At 43.6% G+C, this 15,047-nt stretch overlaps 1 protein-coding gene and 1 long non-coding RNA gene across 7 annotated transcripts in view; one reads left to right on the top strand and one right to left on the bottom strand.

Moving 5' to 3' along the window:
- preb (prolactin regulatory element binding) overlaps positions 1–3,691 on the bottom strand; it is a 32,119-nt gene extending 28,428 nt beyond the window's left edge. For 3 of the 4 annotated variants that reach the window (XM_023801871.2, XM_023801868.2, XM_023801867.2), the window contains exon 1: positions 3,533–3,691. The gene's annotated coding sequence lies outside the window, so the exon portion shown is untranslated. The remainder of the gene's footprint in view (positions 1–3,532) is intronic. The other variant, XM_023801869.2, reaches the window with a different exon arrangement.
- A 4,210-nt stretch (positions 3,692–7,901) lies between these two features.
- Positions 7,902–13,962, top strand: LOC111838656 (uncharacterized). 3 transcript variants are annotated; one of them, XR_011992815.1, is made up of 4 exons: positions 7,902–8,954; positions 9,595–10,338; positions 10,431–10,532; positions 11,399–13,962. It is a non-coding gene; the product is annotated as an uncharacterized lncRNA (long non-coding RNA). The 3 variants fall into 3 exon arrangements; XR_011992816.1 differs by having other exon boundaries at positions 7,902–8,604; positions 8,884–8,954; positions 9,595–10,532; XR_002836917.2 differs by having other exon boundaries at positions 9,595–10,532.
- Positions 13,963–15,047: the final 1,085 nt, after the last annotated feature.

The raw sequence follows: 15,047 nt of genomic DNA on the forward strand, positions 1-15,047 counted from the left end.
CTGACAGTAATCTTACATAAGGTTTTTCCCAATGGTATTGCTGAATAGATGCCTTTTCTTTAGAAATTGTAATAAAATTGAGGTGTATATCAATCTTGTGTACCCATATTGCTTATCAAGGGGCTGTGATATATGTACAGCATTTCCTTAAAAAAAAAAAAAAAAAAAGTCACTCCAAAATAATAGTTAAGAACTTTTATTTGCACAACATAAACAATGTTTATGTTGTGCGGTTTGGCCCAAGATAAAACAATCGGTCGTCTGTCAGAAACAAATATAATTTGCTTCATTTAGCACCACAAGACACAGCTGCCATAACTGACACGAGTGTGTAGTAATTACACTGATACAATTAAATAAAGAAATGACTAAGGAGAAAAAAAGCAGGCTTAGTTTAAGTAACTTCGCAGCACATCGAACTGGGTAACATTAAAGTAATGTCACCTTTGACTGTAAAATTGATGGCCATACCCTGTATTTTACGTCGCTCCTTCTGAAGCACATTTGGCATTAAAGGCCTAATGCGAAATAAAATCTTTTAAAGTCGAAGAACTCCATCATTATCCTGTTAATTCTCTTTCCTCTCTGTCGACATTATCACCAAAAATCAACAAACAATGAAATGTGACGCGATGCCATAAAGAACTCGCAAGCGTGCGCATGCGTAGTAGCGGAAGTTACATTTTCGGTAGGTGTAACATTTTCGGTAGTGACACCCCTACCTATATCGCTCAATTAAGGCCGTTGCGAAATTCTTCTTCTTCTTGATTATTATAGGTAGCAATGTAAAAACAAATACTGTCATCTATTGTCTCTGAGTATGTTGACGGGTCCCGTACCGATCCAGTATCTGGGATCTATTTGTTTTGACTTGCTATACAGGGTAACCAATCAGATGTTACTCTCGGTTGACGACCCGAAGTGACAGATAAAATTAATTCATGATGTGGTGAAAGTGCCAAAATTAAATAAATAGTGAAATTATTGTAAATGACACATGTAATTAATTAATAATGATTTTATTTCTAATGGTAGATAATAATTCATGGCACATTTAATTAAGGATATTTTTATTTCCCATTTTAAATAATTCATGACACATTTAAGTAATAATTTATCTTTATATTTCCCATTTTAAACAATTCATGGCACATTTAATTAATTAATTATTGGTGTATTTATTTATTTAATTTTGGCACTCTTAGCCCTCCATACTTGGCAACACTGCTGGCACATGCGCAACTCATTCTGTTTCAGCTGACAGTTGGACTGATTGTGCTGCTCTCAGCACTCACTGAACAAAGTAGATGCAGAGGGTGGTGTCCCTCTCTGTCGGGGGACAGTACTGGTGACTCTCTTCTATGGAAAGTAGTAAGGTTCGTCTACAAACTTTCCAGATTTGTCACTAGTCACTTTTTGGAAAGAAAAAAATCAACAAAAAAGTGGCTAAAGGGTTCTGTGAAGTCGCTAAGTTGGCAACACTGCTTCAAAGTTTATGAAAATGCGATGAATCGACACTACAACACACTAACCAACGTATTTACGTAATCGATTACGACAATGTATCATTCCAGTACTACACTCACCTAAAGGATTATTAGGAACACCTGTTCAATTTCTCATTAATGCAATTATCTAATCAACCAATCACATGGCAGTTGCTTCAATGCATTTAGGGGTGTGGTCCTGGTCAAGACAATCTCCTGAACTCCAAACTGAATGTCAGAATGGGAAAGAAAGGTGATTTAAGCAATTTTGAGCGTGGCATGGTTGTTGGTGCCAGACGGGCCGGTCTGAGTATTTCACAATCTGCTCAGTTACTGGGATTTTCACGCACAACCATTTCTAGGATTTACAAAGAATGGTGTGCAAAGGGAAAAACATCCAGTATGCGGCAGTCCTGTGGGCGAAAATGCCTTGTTTATGCTAGAGGTCAGAGGAGAATGGGCTGACTGATTCAAGCTGATAGAAGAGCAACTTTGACTGAAATAACCACTCTTACAACCGAGGTATGCAGCAAATCATTTGTGAAGCCACAACACGCACAACCTTGAGGCGGATGGGCTACAACAGCAGAAGACCCCACCGGGTACCACTCATCTCCACTACAAATAGGAAAAAGAGGCTACAATTTGCACGAGCTCACCAAAATTGGACAGTTGAAGACTGGAAAAATGTTGCCTGGTCTGATGAGTCTCGATTTCTGTTGAGACATTCAAATGGTAGAGTCAGAATTTGGCGTAAACAGAATGAGAACATGGATCCATCATGCCTTGTTACCACTGTGCAGGCTGGTGGTGGTGGTGTAATGGTGTGGGGGATGTTTTCTTGGCACACTTTAGGCCCCTTAGTGCCAATTGGGCATCGTTTAAATGCCACGGCCTTCCTGAGCATTGTTTCTGACCATGTCCATCCCTTTATGACCACCATGTACCCATCCTCTGATGGCTACTTCCAGCAGGATAATGCACCATGTCACAAAGCTCGAATCATTTCAAATTGGTTTCTTGAACATGACAATGAGTTCACTGTACTAAAATGGCCCCCACAGTCACCAGATCTCAACCCAATAGAGCATCTTTCGGATGTGGTGGAACGGGAGCTTCGTGCCCTGGATGTGCATCCCACAAATCTCCATCAACTGCAAGATGCTATCCTATCAATATGGGCCAACATTTCTAAAGAATGCTTTCAGCACCTTGTTGAATCAATGCCACATAGAATTAAGGCAGTTCTGAAGGCGAAAGGGGGTCAAACACCGTATTAGTATGGTGTTCCTAATAATCCTTTAGGTGAGTGTATGTAAAGTCGCCAATATTTTAGGCTACGACTGTATTTGTCTATAGCAAATTAGACTATTAGTAATGCATAATGTCACAAAGCACAAATCACACACCTTCTGCCCTACAGTTAATTCAAAATCCAGAATTCTAACCATAAGCTGAAGTACATTACACTTAATAGCACTTGTCTTTCCCATTACGTTCAAGAGATCACAATTTTACTTATGAAGCACTGAAAAGTTATATTCCTGTTTATCGAAAACAGTTCATTCATACGTATAACCCTGCTAATCAGGCTGGCAATACCAGGAAGTGTTGTACTTTAGTGCTGATATGCTCGTCATAGCATTCTGCAAAGGATGTTATTAGGTAGTTTCACGTTTAGTCGTGGTTAAATGCTTAGCAGTCTTACCGTGAAATATATACATATACTGATTAACTTGATAAAATAAAAAGATATCAATAAACAGTTCCCACAATGCCTCAAGTGTAGGTATTTGTCGTGCTGCGTGTAGCAAATTAGACAGGGAGTAAAAATAGCATTTATTACTTTACTTTTAAGATGACAATATGTTCGATTTATGATTTATGCAATGACAGTGCCGCTACAGCTTGATAGTTGTGTATTGCAGTTTGTAAGTCGACGGCCAGTTAGCTGCAAGAAGTTAGCCGGTTCACATGGACAGTTTATGTCATTGTTTTAAAACGAAGCGACATTTCTAACAAAGAGCAAACAAATCCGCACTCACGATGTCTGCTGTCCAGTCAGGTCCGACTCCTGTTTGCGTAGTAATTCAGTGTAAAACCGCAAATCTTTCCATTATGAACTGTCACCAAGTGGACAAAACGAAGGCACCAGGCTCACTTCCGCGATTACACGTCAGCGTTCCCGGTACGCGATGACGCAATGAGGCCGAAACGTAGCGGGACGTAAGCCTCGGTCCAATGCGTGCTGCATACAGTCGAACCTCGTTACAACGTACCCCGTTTATAACGTTTACACCAATACAACGTTCAAATTTCGATGTCCCGAATTCGCGTAATGCATTATTCCTTTACAGCGTAAACTTCGATATAACGTATGATTTTCAGAGGAAAATAGGCAAACTGACCTTCGTTACAACGTACAGCCTCATCTTCCGAGCGCGCGCACAATTCAGAATCAGAACTCCTTGCATGCAGCCCCCGTTTTTTCATGGTTTTGCATGGTGTCATGCTGCCGCATATCAAGCAAGATGCCTGCTAAAAGGAAACGGATTTCGCTGACCGACAAGGTGGAAATAATTCAGAATTATACATGGCAGCCTTATACTGCCGACGCGAACTAAGTTCTGAAACTGTGTGGTTATTGGGGTAATTGTGTGACATATAGTGAAAGAAATTAACAAAAGACAGATGTCTAACACATGTATCGAAATTTATTTCAGCCAATTGAATCATATACAGGTGCATAATTTCGGTTTGACATTAGGTTACAGTAAGGCGATTTGAACGATAAGCAGGTGTTCTGAAATTTTTTCCTACCTAAAATATTTTCCTACCCGTAGCGGAAATTTATAACCATATCTGTTATTTTGTCCTACCTTGTGATAATATCCTACCAGCATAAATACAGTACATGTAATGGTACAGTAGGACATTATTATAGATGCAAACACTACATAAATATCTTCTCCCCTCTCTGTTAAGCGTGGTAGGACATTAATATAGATGTAAAAACTTCATAAATATCTGCTCCCCTCTCTGTTAAGGGTGGTAGGACATTATTATAGACGTAAACACTACATAAATATCTGCTCCCCTCTCTGTTTAGGGTGGTAGGACATTATTATAGATGTATACACTTCATAAATATCTGCTCCTCTCTCTGTTAAGGGTGGTAGGACATTATTATAGATGTAAACACTTCATAAATATCTGCTCCCCTCTATGTTAAGCATGGTAGGACATTATTATAGATGTAAACACTTCATAAATATCTGCTCCCCTCTCTGTTAAGCGTGGTAGGACATTATTATAGATGTAAAAACTTCATAAATATCTGCTCCCTTCTATGTTAAGCATGGTAGGACATTATTATAGATGTAAAAACTTCATAAATATCTGCTCCCTTCTATGTTAAGCATGGTAGGACATTATTATAGATGTAAACACTCCATAAATATCTGCTCCCCTCTCTGTTAAGGATGGTAGGACATTATTATAGATGTAAAAACTTCATAAATATCTGCTCCCTTCTATGTTAAGCATGGTAGGACATTATTATAGATGTAAACACTCCATAAATATCTGCTCCCCTCTCTGTTAAGGGTGGTAGGACATTATTATAGACGTAAACACTACATAAATATCTGCTCCCCTCTCTGTTTAGGGTGGTAGGACATTATTATAGATGTAAACACTTCATAAATATCTGCTCCTCTCTCTGTTAAGGGTGGTAGGATATTATTAAAGATACAGAAATATAGATATAGTTATCTTTCATATTGTCATAGTTAATCTTTAAATGTCCATGTTCTTCCCTTTAGTGAATGTATCTCTGAGTATCCTAACCCATCCTTACTCATTAGACCAGCAGGTCCATTTCATATTTAAAACATTTGGGAATGTGAATATTTCATATAAGATGACCACTGTGTAGAGTCCTATTATTCAAATCACGGTCCTCGAGGTCCAAGCACTGCTGGTTTTCCAGCCTTCCTTTACCTGTGAGCCAGGTGTGAAGCCTCTGACCAATCAGAATCAGTAATTATTAAACTACCTAGGAGAACTGAAAACAAGGCCTTGGAATTGGATTTGGAATCAAGGTCCAGATTTGAAGAGCCCTGTGGCCTGTACTACGAAGCGGGGTTACTGGCTTATCGAGGTAACTTGTCGGATTTAAGGTACCACAGTTTAAATGGACTTCGTATTTGCTCACTTACATTTTGCCAAGACTACCTTAAATCTTGTTCTGGATTTTGCATTATGTCGGCTGTCTATGAGTAACTGATATTAACATAGTTTGAAGAATATAGTTCCTATTATATTCTTCAAACTACACAAGCTGTATGTCATAGTGTCAACTTGAGGGGTGTTTTCTAAAAGTTTTTTTATATACATTTTGTGTTCTATCATTCATTTTGAGGGACTTGGTTACAACGTACTATGGTTATAACGTACAAATTCTTAATGTCCCCCGAGGTACGTTGTAACGAAGTTCGACTGTACAATGCAATGCATTAATTCTGTTTGGGAGGCAGCACATAAGACATGCCCAACACCCCACCCCCCCTTCTGGCGAAGCCCATGGATATCATTATATTCATTATATTACACACGAACAGGGCCGTGCAGAGATGTTTGAAGGTGTGGGTGCTCAAAGTTAAAAAGGGGCACATATAGAACCAGGCAACAACCCACATTCATCAAGAATCTAATATGGAATCGCATCATACAATATCACTGTCATCGGGTGGGGACAATGCAAAGCAAACGTAGCCTACTGTATGTTTTACCTGATGGGGCACAATGTTGCTGTTGAGGGGTTGCTGCTGCTCCTGCTGCTGATAGTGCTGGACAGCAGGGCTGTGTTGATCTGAGACTGTAGACATTAAAAAGTCCATAGGAGAGATGGTAGCTGATTAAACAAGTGTTGTGAGATAATAATACAATGTGAAGATTTGTGACAACAGATTACAAAACTGTGGGAAATAAACTGAAACTGGAATTTTAGTAGGGCAAATAACCTTTTAGTGAAATATAAGCCCTCCAGAAAGGCAGGGGAAAGCCCTGTAACTTACTTTAAAATGAAATATGTTCCCTAAAACGGTGGACAGAGTTACAGACCATGACACCCTTACCCAGTTAGCTAGTGGCTAATGACCACCACTACTTGTGCAGTTAATAAAAGGACAGGTAATGTTTTGTCGTGCTGTTGCACACTGCACACACAGCATGCTCATTTGTTTCAATTCGTCAGTTGCCACAAGACAACTTAACAACGTGTACATAATAACCTATTACTCCTGTGTGCTATAGACTATAGTCCATATCCTACTTGTCATGCCCCGATTGTCCGCTCCTCTCGTGTGCCACGCCCCCTCATTAACCTCATGTGGATTCCCTGTCCTTCCTGAGGCTGCAGCGCCCCCCGTGCTTCCTGAGCCACGGCCCTGCCTGGAGACGGCTAGGAGGTTTTTCACCCTCCAGGGACTCTACTGGCGAGTGGTGGGGGAGCCTGCAGTGAGCACCTCCCCAGAGGCGGGTACCCTCCAGGAGCAGCTCCGGAGGGAATTTGCCACCGTCACCCCCGGCTCCCCGCTCCAGCAGAGGAAACCCTGAGAAAGCTGCTTCGCTTGCTGCTTCGCCTGCGCCTCCTGCCCAGTCCCCTGAGCTCCCTGTGACTCCTGAGCTCCTCGCTCAGCTCCCCGTGGGTCCTGTGCTCCCCGCGGTCCCCATGCCAGGGGTGAGTGCCCCCCTGGAGGCACCTGCGGCGCCCCCTGCTGGCCGCACGCCCGAGGTGCCTTCTGTGATGCCCCCTGCTGGCCGCACGCCCGAGGTGCCTGCTGAGGCGCCCCCTGCTGGCCGCATGCCCGAGGTGCCTGCTGACACCATCGCTCTGCCCGCGGCCCTGCCTGACGCCGCAACTCTGCCCGTGGCCCTGCCTGACCCCGCCGCTCTGCCCGGCTCGCCCGTCCTGCCTGTCCAGCCCGGCTCGCCCATACTGCCACGCCTGCGACATCCCCTGTGGCCCCTGCTGTGCCTGAGATGGTGCCGCCCGAGGCCCCTGTCCTCGAGGAGGCCCCGAATTGCGGTTCTGATGCTCCTCCCTCCGTAGTGGACTTGGAGGGGGAGCTTGAGTGGGACCCCTTGGGGATTGCCTTGATTACCCCCATGGCTTCCCCAGTGACTACCCCCGTGGTTACCCCTGTGGCTATCCCCGTGACTTCCCCCGTGACTCCTCCACCGTCACCCCAGTGTGACAGACCCCGGCCGGGTCCCCGCCTCTCAGTCTCCCGGAAGGGGAGGGGACACCTGCGCCAGGGCTGGGTCCCGCCCGCCCTGCCCTGCCCCCTATCTCGCCCTCGCCCGCCCTGACTGGGGCTCCGGGGTCGCCTGCTGCGGCTCGGGGTCGGCAGTCACCTTCGGGTCCCCCCCCGGTACCTCGGTGCCGGTCCTCGGCATCGCCTCCGGCTCCATGTTGGTCGCCTCCGGGCCCCCCTACTTCGGCGGGGCGTCGGACGGCGCCTTTGCCGGCTCAGGCTGTGCCGTTGCCTGCCGCGACTTCCCCCTCCTGCCTGCCTTCGCCGGTGTTCCCTCCTGCTCCCTCCATGTCCCCTCCGTCTCCCCCTCGTCCCGTTCCCTCGGCCCCTTTGTGGTTCCCTCCTGCTCCCTTCTCCCTCTCGCCTGCGGCCCCTCCGGCCGCCGCCCGTCACCTGCCTGGGCTCCCTCGGGCTCCCTTTTGTCCCCCGTCCGTTCCTGTCTGGTCTCCACTGTCTGCTCCTCCTCCCTTCGTCCCGCCTGTGTCTGCTCCTCGTCCCTCTGTTCCTCCCCCGTTCACTCCTTTTGTTTCTCCGTTCGTTGTGCCCTCTGTCTCTCCCTTTCTTGTGTGTCTCTCTGCCTTTCCCGTTTTGTGTCAGGTTTTGTTTTGGCTTTTGCCCTTGTGTCTGTTCTGTGTGTCTGTTCTGTTCCCGGTCCCTCGTTGATGCTTTGCTTATGTCTCTCCAGGTCCCGTGTCCCCGGTCTCGTCACGTCTGTCGCATCCCCTGGGGCGCGCCCGGAGTGCGCGTCTTTGGGGGGGGGGTTCTGTCATGCCCCGATCGTCCGCTCCTCTCGTGTGGTACGCCCCCTCGTTAACCTCATGTGGATTCCCAGTGTTTTACGGCTATTTCTGATTGTTGTCATTAGTTCATTGTATTTAGTCCGCCTTTCCGTTTGTTTCCCCAGTCCGGTCATTGTAATGTTACGTGTGTCTTGCAGTGTGTCGTCCCAGAAAAAAAGCCCTTTTGTTTATATTCACGGCATCTGTCGCCTGCTTCCCCGTGGAACGTGACACTACTTACTGGTTTTTGTTGCATCAGTCTGCGTCTCCCAATTAATTTGTGTGTTTGCCCTACAGCTCCGCACCGCCCAGCCGGCAAAAAATGCAGCTCGTTCCCGGCTTGTAACCAGCGCGCTCTGCCATCAAGGGTAAGCATTGGTTAATGGTCATCATGTGACGGATGCAAGCCAGATCCTTTTATTTAGCAAAATTGTGATTAATAGTTAAATGTTATTGTCGAGGGGCACAGACGGGACTCCACACGCACACACACATTAAAATTAAAAAAAAAAATGCCTCAAGAAAAGGGCACTTGGGGTACCCAAGAGGAAAGGGGCAGGTGCTCAAGCCCCCACGACCCAAAATATGTCTCAAAATATGTATTAAATTCCCCTGTCTCACCAAAGAGTGCAGAATGGACTTGTGCACATAAGAAATCTAAGGGTGAAAACTCATTTAGCCTTTTTATCTGGAGCTGTACAATGTATTACACAATGCATTACTGTTTTATTTTTCGGGAGCAGTTGCATTTATCTGTTATTCAACTCTAAAGGCATTTTTAACTGACTAGAGTCAACTTCAGTAATCTGGCGTGATAACAGTGAGTGGTGCACTGCTCTCTTGTAACCATGTAGGATCATGCGCTATATTTAAACACTTAAACATGGTTGGGAATAAAGCGTTAGCAATGCCACTAATACTGTAATTAGTACCAGTACTAAATGATTGTGGTAACATACAACTTTCAAAAATGTAGTACAGTCAGCATTCATTTCCCTCCAAACACAGTGAGTAGAGTTGATGCCGGAGAGAGCAGAAACCAAGGGGGGACGTGCTAAATCGTGGTTGAGAGGCAGGCGAGAGTCGGTAACCGTGGAGATCAGTCCGGGACAAGTGGACGAGACGAGGATCTGGGGAGGGCGGAGAAGAGTAGACGAGGAAGCAGGAGACGAGGCAGGAACGATGGATGAGACGAGCAGGGAAGGCAGACAGGCGATCAGGCAGAACACAGCAGGGAAGGCAGACCGGGAAGACAGGACACAGAGAAATTGCTCTGTAAGGCACATCACTAGAATGGCATCAATACTTCGCACTGCCCGCCGGGTGGAGTGCGATTAAATAGCTGGGCGATCCAATGGTGATCGGCCTCCGGTGCTCTGCCCCGCCCGTGTGGGCGTGACACTGTGTAATGCCTTAAAATTCTTCCACTGCTGCAACACTCTACTTCAGTGGGGGGTCCCTTGTTAAATCAGAGAGCCAAACACTTTCCTTTTATATTCAATACTGTTATATACAGATAGTTCACATTCATCATTACCTACACCATATTCATTTATATACTGTGTGTCTGCCCTCCTGTTGTGTCACTCGTGTACTTATCTGCACTTTACCTCTGTAATTGTGTACATACAGCCCCCCATGTGTCTTATGTTGCACCGTGGTCCTGGAGAAGCAATGTCTCGTACCACTGTGTATTTGTGTATGCCTGGCATGACCAAAAAGTCCACTTGACTTCCTTTGACTACTACCAAGGTAGGCCAATGACTGTAAAGGGCTAGGCAATCAATGGGTTTACCTTTTATGAGATGGTGTGCAGCCATGTCTTTTCACTTCTCTTTGAATAGCTGCAGCAAGAGAGGGGAGCAGGCCACCCCCCCCAGGCCACCACATACCTTCGCCACCTGCTGATCAGCAGCAGTGCAGCTAGAATGCCATACTGGTACACAGTAGGTTATGATACTGTCTATAGTATTGTGGTGGCAGTTGCTGTTTCAGTTTGCTAAAGAAGAAGAGGCGTTCTTGGGCCTTCTTCACAACAAAATTGGTGTTTAGGGTCCTGACAATCATAAACACCTCAAACAATCTGAAGTGGGCCATCCTTTCAAACTTTCCCATTGTTTGTGTGGGGGGCAGAGTGCTCCTTCCTTCTTGATATTGTGAAGTCCATGATAGCCCCATTGGTTTTATTATCATTAGGTTGTTGTTTCCATTGATCATTAAAATATATTTAAAAAGCATTAAATCGATTTAATGAATTTGGCCTTAAAAGGCATTTTAAAAGTCTTAAATATGATTCCTATAGGTATTAAATATTTTTCCAATTTAATCAGAGTTCAGATACAAAATTGGTCATATTGATCAATGTTCATTTAAAATTTTCCAGGTGTGTGTGTTGTCATGCCACAAGAATAATTATGTGGATCCTTATAGCAATAGATAATTGAAGAAACAAATTATTATAACACGCAATGTGGTTTTGTGCCACTCCAGCTGGAGGCCACAATGAGATATAGATGGGAAAGTGTTGTTAATGTCCAAAATTGTTGCAACCAGTGACTGGAAATGACCGAGAAGCTTATTGTGCTGTCTGCAAGTAGGTGTTCGGGCTAGACACAAAGGATTTTAATGACATGAAGTCCCATATACTGATAACCAGCTGCAAAATGGCTATGAAAGGTTAACAGTGGGACCTCATTTATCAAACCTTGTGTAAATTTCATCATCAAAGAATTGATTTAACTCTCATTTAACACTGCCTATCCCCCTGAAATGTGTGATTGACGCAACTCACCCCTCCCCCCAACCCCCTCAGCCCCGGGTCCCGGAGCTCACTATTTTTCAAACCCTGGCTACAGCCCTGCTCCCAGTCACCTCACACCGCATCAGGAACTAGTATGTTCCTTTAGGACAGCTGTTCACAAGGTATTTCTTTCAGTCATCCATCATCGACTGCCCCTGTTATAACTGTTTTGGACATTGTCGGTAGTGTTTTTTGTTGATTGTTACTATTGCTATCAGGGATCTGGAAAAGGATTTTGTGTAGATGATTTTGCTATATTGTGGGTTTTTGGATACATCTGCATTATTTGAACATTAAAGGTTTTCAATAATAGGGTATTTTGGAATTACATACAGTGAAGGACATAATTATTTTACCCCCTGCTGAATTCTTAAATTGACCCATTAATAAAGAAATGAGAAGTCTGTAACTTCACTGGTAAGTTTATTTTAACTGCAAAAGATAGATAGATCAACAAAACAAGCCAGAAAAATCATTATTTAACAGTTACAAACCAATTTGTCATTTATCTAGGGAAATAAGTATTCGATCCCTTGGAACACATGCTTTAGTACTTGGTGGAGTAACCATTGTTGGCAAGCACAACTGTCAGATGTTTCTTGTAGTTGAACACCAGGTTTGCACACAGTTCAGCAGGAATTGTCATCCACTCCTCTTTGCAGATCTCCTCCAAATCTTGAAGGTTTTTAGGCTGTCACTTGGATACAGGAAGCTTGAGTTCCCTCCATAGGTCATCTATGGGATTAAGGTCCGGAGACTGGCTGGGGCACTCCATGACCTTAATCTGCGTCTTCTTGAAGCAGCTTACAGTTGTTGTCTTGCTGGAAGACCCACCCACAATGCATTTTCAGTGCCCTGGCTGAAGGAAGTAGGTTCTCTTCCAAGATTTTACGCTACATGGCCCCATCCATCTTTCCTTCGATGCAGTGCAGCCGTCCTGTACCCTTGGCAGAAAAACACCCCCAAAGCATAATGCTTCCACCTCTGTGTTTGACAGTAGGGATGGTGTTCCTGCGGTTACAGTCAGCATTCATTTCCCTCCAAACACAGTGAGTAGAGTTGATGCCAAACAGCTCGATTTTGGTCTCATCTGACCACATCACATTCTCCCAAGCCTCATTGGAATTATTCCGGTGTTCACTGGCATACTTCAGATGGGTCTGAACATGGGCCCTCATGAACAGGCGTACTTTGTGAGCACTGCAGGATTTCAAACTATAACTGCATATTGTGTTACCAATGGTTTTCTTGGCAACCGAGGTCCATGCTGCTGTGAAATCATTAACGAGCTCCTCCGTGTAGTTCTGGGGTTAGCCCTCACTGTTCTTAAGATCATTGATGCCGCACAAGACAAAATCTTCCTTGGGGCCTGAGATCTAGGGTGATTGACAGTTATTCTGTCTTTCTTCCATCTGCAAATAATTTCACCAATAGTTGTCACTTTCTCACCAAGCTGCTTGCTGATGGTCATGTAGTATCATAGACATGTAGACATATTGAGCAATGGCAACTACAGATTCCAAATGGTAGAAGCAAGCCTAGGTATCTTGTGCCTGCACTAATGAAGCAATGAAACACACCTGAGTAATCACAAACACCCGTGAAGCCAAATGTCCCAAACATTATGATGCCCTGATATGAGGGGGACTATGTATAAAAAGTGTTGTTATTTCTACACAGTGAAACCTAAATGTGGAATATACACTTTAATCATATCTGAATTGATTAATTTGAAATTTTAAACTGTGGAGCAGAGGGGTAAATCAAGGAAAAATGTGTTTTTGTCACAAACATTATGGAGGGCACTGTGTTTTTTCCATGTAAAAAAATAGGTTGCTAGACTTACACCAGTCCACCAGTCACTGAATCTCCATCTTGTATGCAGTCTCATCACCATTGCTTGGTGATGAGACCCATGAGACCCAGAACTGTTGTATAATCAGTAAAGTTGTTGATGGTGTTGGAGCTGTATGCGGCATTAGAGACATGGGCCAAGAAGCTGAACAGGAGTGAGCTGAGCACACAGCCTTGGGGGACACCAGTATTCAGCATGGTGGTGTCTGGAGGTGATGTCTCTGATGCAGACTGTGTGGGGAGTCTCTATCAGGAACTCCAGGATCCAGTTCCACAGGGAAGTGCTGAAGCCTAGCAACTTCCCTATGTGCTATTGGAGGATGATGATGTTGAATGCTTAACTGAAGTAAATGAACAGCATACTCACATATGTGTTCTTCCTTTCAATATAGGAAAGGAGCAGATGGATGGCAAAGGACATGACATCTTCAGTGGACTGGTTTAGATCTGATAAAATTTGCAGAACACGGAGGCTGGCAATAAAAAAACATTATACACCTTATTTTACAATACTCAGAAAATAATTTCATGCCCCACAGTTTGAAAATCACTCACATGTACAATGTTCCTGGGAAGTTTGAAAAAGATACCTTCAGACCTTTCAAATCACTGTGTTCACAAGATGACGTCTGTAAACCTCCCTTTCCACCCTCTGCTGTCTCTGAGTAAAGAATGTCCAACTTACGGACAACTTGTTCTTCTTTAATTAAAAATTTCATTAAAAAGGCTCGTAATAATGAACACAATGCACTACTCTTTAATGTTTCCGAAAACATTAAGTGGCTTCAGAGATTCATCAGTTCGAGGTATAGTACAGCACCATATGGAGTAACTTTTATTATTGCTGTATTATTATTATTATTATTATTATTATTATTGTTGTTGTTGTTGTTGTTGTTCCACCTTACCTACAAATTCAACTTAGATACAGACTTAGGTAACAGATTTCATTTGTATCCCGTATTGTCATTTTAGATAGATGAACTGTAAGTCTGGGTGTATTGTAGCAGAAAAGGAAGCAGAACATAAATCAAAGATGCAAGAGAATGGTTGCTGGATTTGTAACCACTGTAAAAGCAGTGTAATAACACAGGCATTTGCTTCCCTAAACCCTTGACCAAATCACCATGAATTCCTTACCATGGCGTTGTTACCCAGTAGATATTATCATCCTCTGCATCAGTTAGCAAGCAGATAACACTGCTTCCTTGGAAGAGGTTTAGAAGTAATATGGACAACAGAATATAATACATTTATTGTCATTGTATAAAACAGTAAAATTTGGTATACCACTCCAGTGACAATGTAAAATAATAAAAAAATATATATATATGAAGTATATGTAAAAAATATAAATATGCCGGCCATATGTTGAGAATTTCACAAAGATAAAAAGGACTGGATGAGGAGCAAAGTGCCAGGAGGCATATCCATGAGGTAAAATAGTAATGAATCAGCAATTAGAACAGGAGAGAGAACTTGATAGTAGTGTAGGAATTATTAGCTCAGGTAATTTTTAATATCTCCACCAATATGTTTGAAATTAATTAAAGTTTAATTAATTATTATTTAATGCTGATTATTAACCAATCGTTATGCCGAATGGTCGGCTTCTCCAAACTCAATTGCGGTATCCCTGTGAGTCTGTTAATGTGAGACTTAAATGGGATTCACTAATTACCAGTATCGCTTAGTAACCTGGGTTAGAAGGCTCGTCCAGCGAGCTGCATCACCAGGTAATGTAAACGATTGGTAGCGAAGCTCCCCTCACGGCCGATGAGAGAGAGTCTCGCGATGTTTCAGGCGA

The sequence above is a fragment of the Paramormyrops kingsleyae genome, chromosome 9 (assembly GCF_048594095.1).
Source record: "Paramormyrops kingsleyae isolate MSU_618 chromosome 9, PKINGS_0.4, whole genome shotgun sequence".
Lineage (NCBI taxonomy): Eukaryota > Metazoa > Chordata > Actinopteri > Osteoglossiformes > Mormyridae > Paramormyrops > Paramormyrops kingsleyae.